The following is a 13727-nucleotide window of genomic DNA, read 5'->3' on the forward strand; positions in this document are numbered from 1 at the left end:
TGATAGCAATAAAGGAATCTTAAGATGATTAGTATCCACCCTGATTTTGTTGAAGTGATAAGAGATCTTTTTTGCAAGAATGAAATCTTTAAATTTACTCCGAGGAGTATTGCAATTGAAGGTCTTTATGCTAAATCTTTGAAGGATTCTAAGTGTTTGATTGAAGAGTTGGACAAAGATGACAAAACTTAGATCCTTGCTTTATGCCTAGCTAAGGGCGTAAAACTATAGCGCTTGTTGGGAGGCAACCCAATGAATAAATTTTATTTTTGCTTTTTTGCTTTCTGTTCTTGTGTTTTTACACAATTATGCCACTGTTATGATTGTGTTTTTTGTGTTTTAATTAGTGTTTGTGCCAAGTAGAACCAATAGGATCTTCTTGGGTGATAGTTGTTTGATCTTGCTGAAAAAGACAGAAACTTTGCGCTCACGAAAACAATTCTCATTTTTATCAGAAAGAGCTTTTGCCCTGATTCTTTTTGAATAATATTAATATACAAATTATCTAGGTTGCCCTAGTTTTCAGAATTTTTGGAGTTCCAGAAGTATTCGAACAAATCAGATTGCTATAGACTGTTCTGTTTTGACAGATTCTGTTTTCTTTGTGTTGTGTGCTTATTTTGATGGCTCTATGGTTTTCTTTGATGAGTTTTTGCCATAGAAAAGTTAGAATACAGTGGATATAATACAAAAACAGAATAAGAATTGGTTTGATACAACACTTATAGTAGTGATTTATTTTTCTTACACTAACGGATCTCACGAAAGTTTTGTTGAGTTTTGTGTGATTGAAGTTTTCATGTTTTGGGTTATCTTATGATGGATGAAAGAAGGATAGAAGAGCCTAAGCTTGGGGATGCCCCGGCATCCCAAGCTATTATCCAAGAATGAGAAACCAACTAAGCTTGGGGATGCCCCCGAGTGGCATCCCCTCTTTCTTCGAACGACCATCGATATTTTACTCGAGGCTATATTTTTATTCGTCACATGATATGTGTTTTGCTTGGAGCGTCTTGTATGATATGAGTCTTTGCTTGTTTTATTTTGTGTTTTAAGTCATCAATCCTTGTTGGACACACCTATTTGAGAGATCCAAAATTATATCATGACTTATTAGATTTGCTCTCTGTGCTTCACTTAATTCTTTTATGAGCTAGGACTTGCTCTAGTGCTTCACTTATATCTTTTTGAGCACGGTGTGCTTTGTTATTTTTAAAGAAATTATCGCTTGCTTCACTTAGATTTATTTGAGAGTTAGTAAAATTTTGAAGAAATTCTCTCTTGCTTCATTTAAATTATTTTGAGAGAAAGAAAATTTGTTATACTCATGATCTTCACTTATATTTGTTTGAGCTTATGAAAAGCAACACATGAAAATTAGTCCCAAAGTGATAGATATCGAAGAAGGATAAAGAAAAAGAAAAAATGTCATGAAGATCATTGGACAAAATAACTTGATTCTTAGTAATAGTTTTGAGATATGATGATGTGCTATGTGAGATATGTTGATGAATAATTGTGCTCTAGTAAGAATATTGGTGTTAAGGTTTGTGATTCCCGATGCATGCACGAAAGTCAATAATCATGCAATGAAAATTATATCCTACTTGTGGTGCATTATTCGGTGTTAATTATGCTTAATGCTTGCTTATGAGATTATTCGTTTCTTGGTTGGTCGCTTCTCAATCTTTTTGCTAGCCTTCATTTTGCACTAAGTATGATCTCTACTTGTGCATCCAAAATCCTTTAAACTAGTTTTGCCACATGAGTTCACTATATCTACCTATATGTGGTATTCTTTTGCCGTTCTGAGCAAATTTGCATGTGCCATCTCTAATTTTCAAAATAAACGTCTCTTTTGTGTGTTTGTTTCGCTCGCAGAACGGTAACGGGTGGCTAATATTTTCCATGCTAGATGTGTTATTCTCACGATGAGTGTTTATTCACTTGTCATTGCACGAGAGTAAGGCAAAGGTCTTAGGGATGCCCAATCCCGAAATGAAAAAATGAATTTACTTTATGTTGTCAAATAATAAATTCCTTGGAAAGTGTTGGTATGGAGGGCACCCGTGGATACGGTTAGCCATGGAAAGTGAAAGTATGGTGGAAAAAGGAATAAACTTTATTTTCTGTTTGGGAACCGCCTATGGTATATCTACCATGGAAAGTGTTGGGAACTCTAAGTCGTTTTCGTTGGTGGGATGTATACACCTCCCCAAAATATTTTTATCTCTAAGTTTTTCGCTTTGAGCTCTGGCACCTCTACAAATCCCTACTTCCCTCTGCGAAGGGCCTTTCTTTTACTTTATGCAATTTTTATTTTTGAATTTGAGTCTCCATCTTCTCTCATAAAAAGCACCAACTAGGAGGCAATATGATCGTACTTAAGTATTGGGTGTAGCTAATATTCGAGTGTGTTTCATGAATGGATCAATGTTTGAGCATGATGGGCTAGGGATAACTTGTTTTAGCGTTGATATTTTGAAAGACATGGTTGCTTGTTGATATGCTTGAGTATCTAAATTATTATGTCAAAACTAGACTATTGCTTTGAATCACATAAAAGTCCAAATGTCCATGCTATAAAGAAAAGAATGTGATATGACATGATAAACAGCACTCCACATCAAAAATTCTATTTTTATCACTTATCTACTCGAGGACGAGCAGGAGTTAAGCTTGGGGATGCTGATACGTCTCCAACGTATCTATAATTTTTGATTGTTCCATGCTCTTATATTATCAATCTTGGATGTTTTATAATAATTTGTAATTTTTTTGGTACTAACCTATTGACATAGTGCCAATTGCAAGTTGATGTTTTTTCCATGTTTTTTACATCGCAGGAAATCAATATCAGACGGAGTCCAAATGCCACGAAACTTCACAGAGATTTTTTATGGACCAGAAGGAAGATATTGGGCCCTGGTTGCACCTGGGGGGAGTCCCGAGGAGGGGACAACCCACCAGGGCGCGCCAGGAGGCCCAGGCGCGCCCTGGTGGGTTGTGCCCACCTCGAGTGCCCGCCGAACTGCCTCTTTGCTCTATAAATACCCCAAAAATACCAGAACCATAGGGGAGTCGATGAAATATTTATCCAGCTGCCGCAGAGTCCAGAACCACCAGATCCAATCTAGACACCATCTAGAATGGGGTTCACCACCTCCATTGGTGCCTCTCCGATGATGCGTGAGTAGTTCTTTGTAGACCTTCGGGTCCGTAGTTATTAGCTAGAAGGCTTTCTCTCTCTCGATGAATTCTCAATACAATGGTCTCTTGGAGATCCATATGATGTAACTCTTTTTGCGGTGTGTTTGTTGGGATCTGATGAACTTTGAGTTTATGATCAGTCATATCTTTTTATATCCATGAAAGTTATTTGAGTTTCTTTGATCTCTTATATGCATGATCTCTTATAGCCTCGTATTTCTTCTCCGATATTTGGGTTTTGTTTGGCCAACTTGATCTATTTATCTTGCAATGGGAAGATGTGCCCGGTAGTGGGTTCGATCTTACAGTGCTTGATCCCAGTGACAGAAAGGGAAACAACACGTGTGTATCATTGCGACTAAGGATAAAAAGATGGGATCTATATCTCCGCAATAGATAAACGGATCTTGTCTACATCATGTCATCGTTCTTATTGCATTACTCCATTTTTCCATGAACTTAATACACTAGATGCATGCTGGATAGCGGTCGATGTGTGGAGTAATAGTAGTAGATGCAGGCAGTAGTCGGTCTACTAATCTTGGATGTGATGCCTATGTAATGATCATTGCCTGGATATCGTCATAATTATTTGAGGTTCTATCAATTGCCCAACAGTAATTTGTTTACCCACTGTTTGCTATTTTTCTCGAGAGAAGCCACTAGTGAAACCTATGACCCCCGGGTCTTCTTCCTCATATATTTGCTTGCGATCTACTTTTCCTTTGCATTTTTATTCAGATCTATTAAACCAAAAATACAAAAATACTTTGCTGCACTTTATTTTATTTGCGATCTATTATTTCAATCTATTACCAATTTCTGGCATCATTACCCGAAAGGGATTGACAACCCCTTTAACACGTCGGGTTGCGAGGTGTTGTTATTTTTGTGCAGGTGCTGTTTATGTTGTGTTGCTTGGTTCTCCTACGGGTCAATAACCTTGGTTTCTTCACTGAGGGAAATACCTACCGTCGCTGTGCTGCATCATCCCTTCCTCTTTAGGGAAATACCGACGTAGTCCTAGCAGACATGAGCTTTTCTGGCGATATAGTCAGAGAGCAATCAGGTTGCCATGCGCTTATTTGTTTGTATGCTCAACCCCTTAGTGCAAAAGAACGTCACGTTGTATTGCTCCCTGTGATAGCGACCTTTATTATGCAGTCTGTCGCTTTTATTCTTCACCATCACAAGTTCGTACAACGCTCAATTTTCTCTTACACTAAATGATCTCACACTTTTAGAACTAATTTTTATTGCCTTATTGCACCGATGACAACTTACTTGAGGGATCTTGCTCAATCCCTAGGTAGGTATGGTGGACTCATGAAAATAAGATTTGGATTTAAGGGTTTCTGGATGCACAAGTAGTATCTCTACTAGTGCGGAATTTTTGGCTAGCAAAGATAGGGGGCAAGCACCACATGTTAAAGGATCTATGACAATATAACTTCTATGTGAATATGAACAAACATAAATCATTACATTGTCTTGTCCAACGTCAACAATTTTGGCGTATAATATTTTGATGGGGGCTCACAATCACAAAAGATTTCTAGGATAGTATATTTATATGTGAATCTTCTCTTCCCTTATTAATTCTTTCATGAGTTGCATCATTGACCAATGCTATGTTTGTCAATCTCTAATAAAATTTCCTACTTATAGTTTTCCTTATGTGGTGTCATCACCTACCATAAGATTAGCATATGATCTTTTTCATTTATTTCCTTTATTTTTATTTATATCCTTTCTTTTTATTGCAACATGAAAGTAAAGAAAGCAAAAACTCAAACTAAACTTTATTATATATCTTGCACATGATTACAAGGATAGATCACTAAGAAAACTCTCTAAAAGAAAGGATCGAACTAAACTTTTATTCATCTAAAGCAAAAGATCGAACTAAATTAAGTAAAGGCAAAAGGTAGTGGGGATGATACGATACCGGGGCAAGCCAAGGGGAGTGCCTATACCCGATACTCAGTTTTCTTTTGGTGATGAAGAAGTAGGTGGTGGTGGATCAGCAATTCTGTCCTTCAAGATCAAGAGGTTCTCCAATCTACGGATGATGCTCCGAAGGAAGATGATGTGCTCTTGATGCAGAATATTTTGACGAGTGAGATATTTATTCTACAGATGAACCGCTTCAATGATCCTAAAGGCTACAATCTCAGTAGGGGCAAGGTGAGCATAGTAAGGTTTAAGGATATCTTCTTCTTCTTCCTCTGGCGGCAGTGCTTGCTCGACCATCGGGACTTGATCTCCGGTAGTCTCCTTGCTCTTGTCTCCTTTGATGGCTTCTACGGGCTCCTCTCTCTTTGGCTCAATCTTCATCAACCAAGCATCTTCTTCCATGTTGTTGGAGGAGGAGGAAGACATGATGCCTGGCCTGACAGATCTGGCCGAAAACAGCAAGAAAAGAGAACAGAAGATTTCTCCGGGATACGGTGGTCAATAGGTTCGGGGGTATATAAAGATTTTTTTATCTTGGGAGACAAGCAAACGAAAGAATAACAGAGTCCAGAAGGTGCCCCAGGTGGGCACAACCCACCTGGGCGTGCCTGGCAAGCCAGGCGCACCCTGGTGTCTTGTCCTCACCAGGGTACGCTTCCTGGTTGTTTCTTGTTTTCCTAATTTTCTAAATATTCCAAAACTGACAAAAAATATTTTTGTGGATTTTTCGGAGTCCGTTTACTTACCGTATCACATACCTCCTTATTTTCACGATTTTGGAGTGTTCCGGAAGGACTCTTTTATGTGTTCTTCCGGTGTCAATGTTTGGATAATATTACTTTCAACATTAATGGGCGTACCTGAGATATAATGTTTTATTCGTTGCCCATTGACAACCTTCGGGTTAGTACTTTCGGCATTATTTATTTTGATAGCTCCAGACTGATATGTCTCCAACGTATCTATAATTTATGAAGTATTCATGCTATTATATTATCTATCTTGGATGTTTTATATGCTATTTTATATGATTTTTTGGGACTAACCTATTAATCTAGAGCCTAGTGCCAGTTTCTGTTTTTCCTTGTTTTTGGGTTTCGCAGAAAAGGAATACCAAACAGAGTCCAAATGACCTGAAAAATTACGGTGATTTTTGATGGACCAGAAGAAGCCCCCGAAGCAAAAAAGTTGGGCCAGAAGAGCCACGAGGCCTCCACATGGTCGGGGGGCACACCCTACCCCCCCGGGAGGGTGCTCCGACCTTGTGGGCGCCTCGTGGACCCCCTTGACGTGAAACCAACGCCAAAAATTCCTATAAATACAGAAACCCCCGAAAAGAAACCTAGATCGGGGGTTCCGCCGCCGTAAGCCTCTGTAGCCACGAAAAACCAATCTAGGCCCTCTCTGGCACCCTGCCGGAGGGGGCCAACATCATCGGAGGCCATGGAGGAGGAAGCCGGAGGGGCACCATCACCATGGAGGCCAAGGACCAGAGGAGAACCTTTCCCCATCTAAGGGGGAGGCCATGGAGGAGGAAGCACAAAGGGGAGAATTGCTACCCCTCTCTCTTGGTGGCACCGTTGTGCCATCGGGGGAATCATCGCCGCGGTGATCGTCTTCATCAACATCACCATCGTCATCACCATCCTCATCTCTGTTACACGGTCCACTCTCCCGCACCCCGCTGTAATCCCCTACTTGAACATGGTGCTTTATGCCACATATTATGATCCAATTATGTGTTGCCATCTTATGATCTTTTGAGTAGATTTCCTTTGTCTTTTGGGTTGATTGATGATATAGATTGGTTTGAGTTGTATGTTTTATTTTGGTGCTGTACTATGGTGCCTTCCGTGCCGCGCACATGTGAGGGATTCCCGCAGTAGGGTGTTGCAATACGTTCATGATTCGCTTATAGTGGATTGCTAGCATGACAGAAGCTTAGACCGGAGTAAGGGGGTTGTTGCGTATGGCATAAGGGGGACTTGATACTTTAATGCTATGGTTGGGTTTTACATTAATGATCCTTAGTAGTTGCAGATGCTTGCTAGAGTTCCAATCATAAGTGCATATGATCCAAGAAGAGAAAGTATGTTAGCTTATGCCTCTCCCTCATATGAAATTGCAATAATGATTACCGATCTTGTTAACAATTGCCTAGGACAATTTCGCACAGCGACCCATCATTATTCCACACTCGCTATTTATAATTTATAGTAATATATTCTAACTTTATGTTAACAACACCTACTTTTATATTTTAGTTCTCTGATATCATTCAAAGTTATCCTCTTCATACCCACAACGTAGTTTTATTTCTCATTTCTAGTAGGAAGCAAACGTTCGGTGTACGTAGAGTCATATCAGTGGCAGATAGCACTTGAGAAAATATTGATCTTACCGTTAGCTCCTTGTGGGTTCGACACTCCATATTTATCACTTCCACCTTTGGAAAGTTCTATGATGATTCCTTGCACTTGAGGATTATCACAGACCGATAAACCTCCTCGATAACATAGGGTCCTTCCCATTTGGAGAGGAGTTTTCCTGCAAAGAATCTAAAACGAGAGTTGTACAAAAGAACATATTCTCCAACTTTAAACTCGCGCTTTTTCTTTTATCATGCCATCTTTTAACCTTTTCTTTAAATAATTTGGCATTTTCATAAGCTTGGGTTCTCCATTCATCTAATGAGCTAATATCAAATAACCTCTTTTCACCGGCAAGTTTGAAATCATAGTTGAGTTCTTTGATTCCCCAAATGCTTTATGTTCTAACTCAAGAGGCAAATGACAAGCTTTTCCATAAACCATTTTATAAGGAGACATACCCATAGGATTTTTATATGTTGTTCTATAAGTCCAAAGTGCATCATCTAATTTCTTAGACCAATTCTTCCGGGGCCTATTGACAGTCTTGTGCAAAATTAATTTTATTTCTCTATTGCTAAGTTCAACTTGACCACTAGACCGAGGACGATAAGGTGATGCAATTCTATGGTTAACATCATACTTAGCAAGCATTTTACGGAAAGCACCATGAATAAAGTGTGAACCACCATCACTCATTAAATATCCAGGGACTCCAAACCTTAGGAAAATAACTTCCTTAAGCATTTTAATAGAGGTTTTGTGATCAGCACTACTGGTTGGAATTGCTTCTACCCACTTAGTAACATAATTAATAGCAACCAAAATATGTGTATACCCATTAGAGGAAGGAAAAGGTCCCATGTAATCAAATCCCCAAACATCAAATGGTTCAACAGCAAGTGAATAATTCATAGGCATTTCTTGACGCTTACTGATATTACCTATTCTTTGGCATTCATCACAAGATAAGATGAACTTACGGGCACCCTTGAAGAGAGTAGGCCAATAAAATCAAGATTGCAATACCTTGTGAGCAGTTCTATCTCCAGCATGATGCCCTCCATAAGATTCAAAGTGACATTTCCATAGGATTTGTCCATGTTCATGCTCATGCTCAGGTACACAACATCTAATAATACCATCTACTCCTTCTTTATAAAGACGTGGGTCATCCCAAAAGTAATGTCTTAAGTCATAGAAGAATTTTTTATTTTGTTGGTAACTAAAGCTAGGTGGTAAATATTTAGCAACAATGTAATTAGCATAGTCCACATACCAAGGAATATTATTAGAAACATTTATTGCAGCTAACTGCTCATCAGGGAAACTATCATCAATAGGTAGTGGGTCATCAAGCACATTTTCAAGCCTAGACAACTTATCAGCTACGGGGTTCTCAGCTCCTTTTCTATCAGTAATATGTAAATCAAATTCTTGTAGGAAGAGAACCCATCGAATAAGTCTAGGTTTAGCATCTTTCTTTTCCATAAGATATTTTATAGAAGCATGATCGGTGTGAACGATAACTTTTGAATCAACAATGTAAGATCTAAATTTATCACAAGCAAACACCACCGCTAGAATTTTTTCCAGTAGTTGCATAATTTCTTTGAGCACTGTCTAGAGTTTTACTAGCATAATGAATAACATTCAGTTTCTTAACAACTCTTTGTCCTAGAATAGCACCAACAACATAATCACTAGCATCACACATAATTTCAAAAGGCAAGTTCCAATCAGGTGGTTGAACAACAGGTGCAGAAATTAAGGCTTTCTTGAGTGTTTCGAAGGCTTCTAAACAATCATCATCAAAAACAAAAGGAACATCCTTTTGCAAAAGATTTGTAAGAGGCCTAGAAATTTTAGAAAAGTACTTGATAAATCTCCTATAGAAACCAGCATGACCTAGGAAACTACGAATACCTTTGATATCTTTAGGACATGGCATTTTCTCAATGGTATCAACCTTAGCTTTGTCCACTTCAATACCTCTTTCAGAAATTTTATGGCCCAAAACAATACCTTCATTAACCATAAAGTGGCACTTCTCCCAATTCAAGACAAGATTTGTTTGCTCGCATCTCTGCAAAACCCGGTCAAGATTGCTTAAACAATCATTAAAACACTTCCCATAAACAGAGAAGTCATCCATGAAAACCTCAACAATCTTTTCACAAAAGTTAGAGAATATAACAGCCATACATCTTTGAAAGGTAGCAGATGCATTGCATAAACTAAAAGACATACGTCTATAAGGATAAGTTCCAAAGGGACAAGTGAAAGTGGTCTTTTCTTGATCAGGTTGAGAAACAGGTATTTGTGAAAAACCAGAGTATCCATCAAGGAAGCAAAAAATGTGTGTGCTTAGATAATCTTTCTAGCATTTGATCGATAAAAGGCAGAGGGTAATGATCTTTTCTAGTTGCTTTGTTTAATTTTCTAAAATCAATTACCATTCTATACCCTGTAACAATTCTTTGTGGAATAGGTTCATTCTTATCATTAGGAACAACAGTAATACCTCCTTTCTTAGGGACACAATGAACAGGGCTTACCCATCTACTATCAGCTATATGATATATTATACCTGCTTCTAGAAGTTTTAATATCTTTGTTCTTACCACTTCTTTCATCTTCGTATTTAACCGACATTGGTGATCAACAACTGGTTTAGCATCAGGTTCCATATTAATTTTGTGCTGACATAGAGCGGGACTAATGCCCTTTAAATCATCAAGAGTATATCCAATAGCAGCTCGGTGCTTCCTTAGAACTTTCAATAATCTTTCTTCTTCATGTTCTGAAAGGTTAGCACTAATAATAACAGGATATATCTTCTTTTCGTCAAGACAAGCATATTTCAAAGTGTCTAGCAATTGTTTTAATTCAAACACATGATCACCTTTAGGTGGAGGAGGACCTCCTAGAGTTTAATAGGCAAATTGTGTTTAAGCAGAGAACGTTGTTCAAAGAAAATCTTATCTAGTTCATTCCTTTCATGCATATGTAAATCATTTCCATGGTCTAGCAAATATTGTTCTAAAGGATCAGCAGAAGGCACAGCAATAGAAGCAAGACCAATTATTTCATCCTTACTAGGCAATTCTTTTTCATGAAGCTTTCTACTAAACTTGGAAAAATTAAACTCACGAGACTCATCACCAAAGCTAACACCGACAGTTTGTTTCTCACGATCTATTTTAGCATTGAAGGTGTTCAAGAAAGGTCTACCAAATATAATGGGACAAAAGTCATCTTGTGGGAAACCAGGAACAAGAAAATCAGTTGGGTATTTTATTTTCCCACACAAGACTTCAACATCTCTAACAATCCCAATTGGTGATATAGTGTCTCTATTAGCAAGTTTAATAGTAGCATCTATGTCTTCTATCTCTGCGGGTGCTATGTCATTCATAATTTCTTGATATAAGGAATAAGGAATAGCACTCATGCTAGCACCTATGTCACATAAACCATGTTTAAGTGATCTCCTATTTTAACTGAGACAACGGGCATGACAATAACAGGTCTATGTTTATCCTTTTTATCAGGTTTGGCAATTCTAGCAGCTTCTTCACAGAAGTAAATAACATGCCCATCTACATTTTCTTCCAAGAGATCCTTAACCATAAAAACACTAGGTTCTACTTTAATTTGTTCATTAGGTTTAGGTGTTCTAATATAACTTTTGTTGACCACAGTTGAAACTTTAGCATGTTCCTTTATCCTAACAGGGAAAGGTGGTTTCTCAATATAAGTAGTAGGAACAACTGGATCAACATTATGAAGTATGGTTTCCTCTTTAACTGGCACCGGTTCTTTCATTTCTTCTTTAATAGGTGGGTGATATTTAAACCACTTCTCTTTAGGGAGATCAACATGAGTAGCAAATTATTCACAAAAGGAGGCTACTATCTCAGAGGCAAGTCCATATTTAGTGCTAAACTTTTGAAAAGCATCGGTGTTCATAAAAGATTTAACACAATCATACTTAAGCTTAATACCTAACTCTTTACCTTCATCGAGTTCCCAATCATCAGAGTTGCGTTTAATTCTTTCCAAAAGATCCCACCGGAATTCTATAGTTTTCTTCATAAAAGAACCAGCACAAGAAGTATCAAGCATGGATCGATCATTATGAGAAAGCTGAGCATAAAAATTATGGATAATTATTTCTCTTGAGAGCTCATGATTGGGGCATAATATAACATTAACTTCAGCCTCCCCCAAGCTAGAGTGATACTTTCTCTTTCACGAGGCCAAAAATTATATATTTAATTCCGATCACGATGAACTAGATGCATAGGATAATTTTTTTGATGGAACTCCAATTTCAATCGATTCCATTTCCAAGATCCAATATCATCGCATAGCCTATACCATGCCAATGCTTTTCCCTTCAAAGATAAAGGGAAAACCTTCTTCTTTACTTCATCTCCGGGTAAACCTGCAAGCTTAAACAATCCACAAATTTGTTCCACATATATCAAGTGCATATCAGGATGTTCGGTTCCATCTCCTGCATAAGGATTAGCTAGCAGTTGTTCTATCATACCCGAAGGAATTTCATATTCAATATTTTCAGTAGGTGCATTAGGTTGAGGGATAGCTAATTGTGGTTCTGGTCGAGGTGAAGATACCCCGAACAAACCCCTCAAAGGATTGTTCTCCATAGTAACAAGTGACAATAAATTTGAGCACACTATATAAATGTTTCCTTACCAAATTCCACTTACCAAAGGCGCTTCACTCCCCGGCAACGGCGCCAGAAAATAGCCTTGATGACCCACAAGTATAGGGGATCAATTGTAGCTCTTTTCGATAAGTAAGAGTGTCGAACCCAACAAGGAGCAGAAGGAAATGACAAGTGGTTTTCAACAAGGTAATGTCTGCAAGTGCTGAAATTGTAAGTAACAGAGTAGTTTGATAGCAAGATAATTTGTAACGAGCAAGTAACGATAATAGTAACAAAAGTGCAGTAAGATAGCCCAATACTTTTGAGGCAAAGGACAGGCCAAAACGGTCTCTTACAGTAAGCAAAGCGTTCTTGAGGGTACACGGGAATTTCATCTAGTCACTTTTATCATGCTGGTTCGATTTGTGTTCACTACTTTGATAATTTGATATGTGGGTGGACCGGTGCTTAGGTGTTGTTCTTACTTGAACAAACCTCCTACTTATGATTAACCCCCTCGCAAGCATCTGAAACTACGAGAAAAGTATTAAGAATAAATTCTAACCATAACATTAAACTTTTGGATCCAATCGGTCCCTTGCGGAATAAAGCATAAACTAGGGTTTAAGCTTCTGTCACTCTCGCAACCCATCATCTAAAAACTACTACACAATGCATTCCCTTAGGCCCAGATATGGTGAAGTGTCATGTAGTTGACATTCACATGACACCACTAAGGGAATCACAACATACATACTATCAAAATATCGAACACATATCAAGTTCACATGATTACTTGCAACATGATTTCTCCCGTGACCTCAAGAACAAAAGTAACTACTCACAAATGATAATCATGCTCAAGATCAGAGGGGTATTAACTGAACATATAATCTTCCACCAAATAAACCATATAGGAATCAACTACAAGATGTAATCAACACTACTAGTCACCCACAAGCACCAATCTATAGTTCCGGTAACAAGATTGAACACAAGAGATGAACTAGGGTTTGAGATGAGATGGTGCTGTTGAAGATGTTGATGGAGATTGCCCTCCCCAAGATGGGAGAGTTGTTGGTGATGATGATGACGATGATTTCCCCCTCCGGGAGGGAAGTTCCCCCGACGGAATCGCTCCGCCGGAGGGCAAAACTCCTCCTGCCCAAGTTCCACCTCGAGACAGCGGTGCTCCATCCCGAAAGTCCTCTCCTCATTTTTTCTAGGTCAAAATGACCTATATACCAGAAGATGGGCACCGGAGGTGGGCTTGGGTGAGCACAACCCACCAGGGCGCACCTGGGGGCCCAGGCGCGCCCTGGTGTCTTGTGCTCACCAGGGTGGCCCCCTCTGGTACTTATTTGCTCCAATATTCTTTATTTATTCCTCTTTGTGTGTACCTTGCATATTATGAGAGAAAAGGCATTAGAATTACTCCAAAAAGCATTATTATGCATAAAAACATCATAAATAACAGTAGAAAAACACGATGCAAAATGGATGTATTAGAAGGC

At 38.5% G+C, this 13727-nt stretch overlaps 1 pseudogene; it reads right to left on the minus strand.

Annotated features, from left to right (window-relative positions):
- Positions 1 to 9002: 9002 nt before the first annotated feature.
- Positions 9003 to 13727, minus strand: part of LOC123097514 (uncharacterized) — an 82837-nt pseudogene continuing 78112 nt past the window's right edge.

The sequence above is a fragment of the Triticum aestivum genome, chromosome 4D (assembly GCF_018294505.1).
Source record: "Triticum aestivum cultivar Chinese Spring chromosome 4D, IWGSC CS RefSeq v2.1, whole genome shotgun sequence".
NCBI lineage: Eukaryota > Viridiplantae > Streptophyta > Magnoliopsida > Poales > Poaceae > Triticum > Triticum aestivum.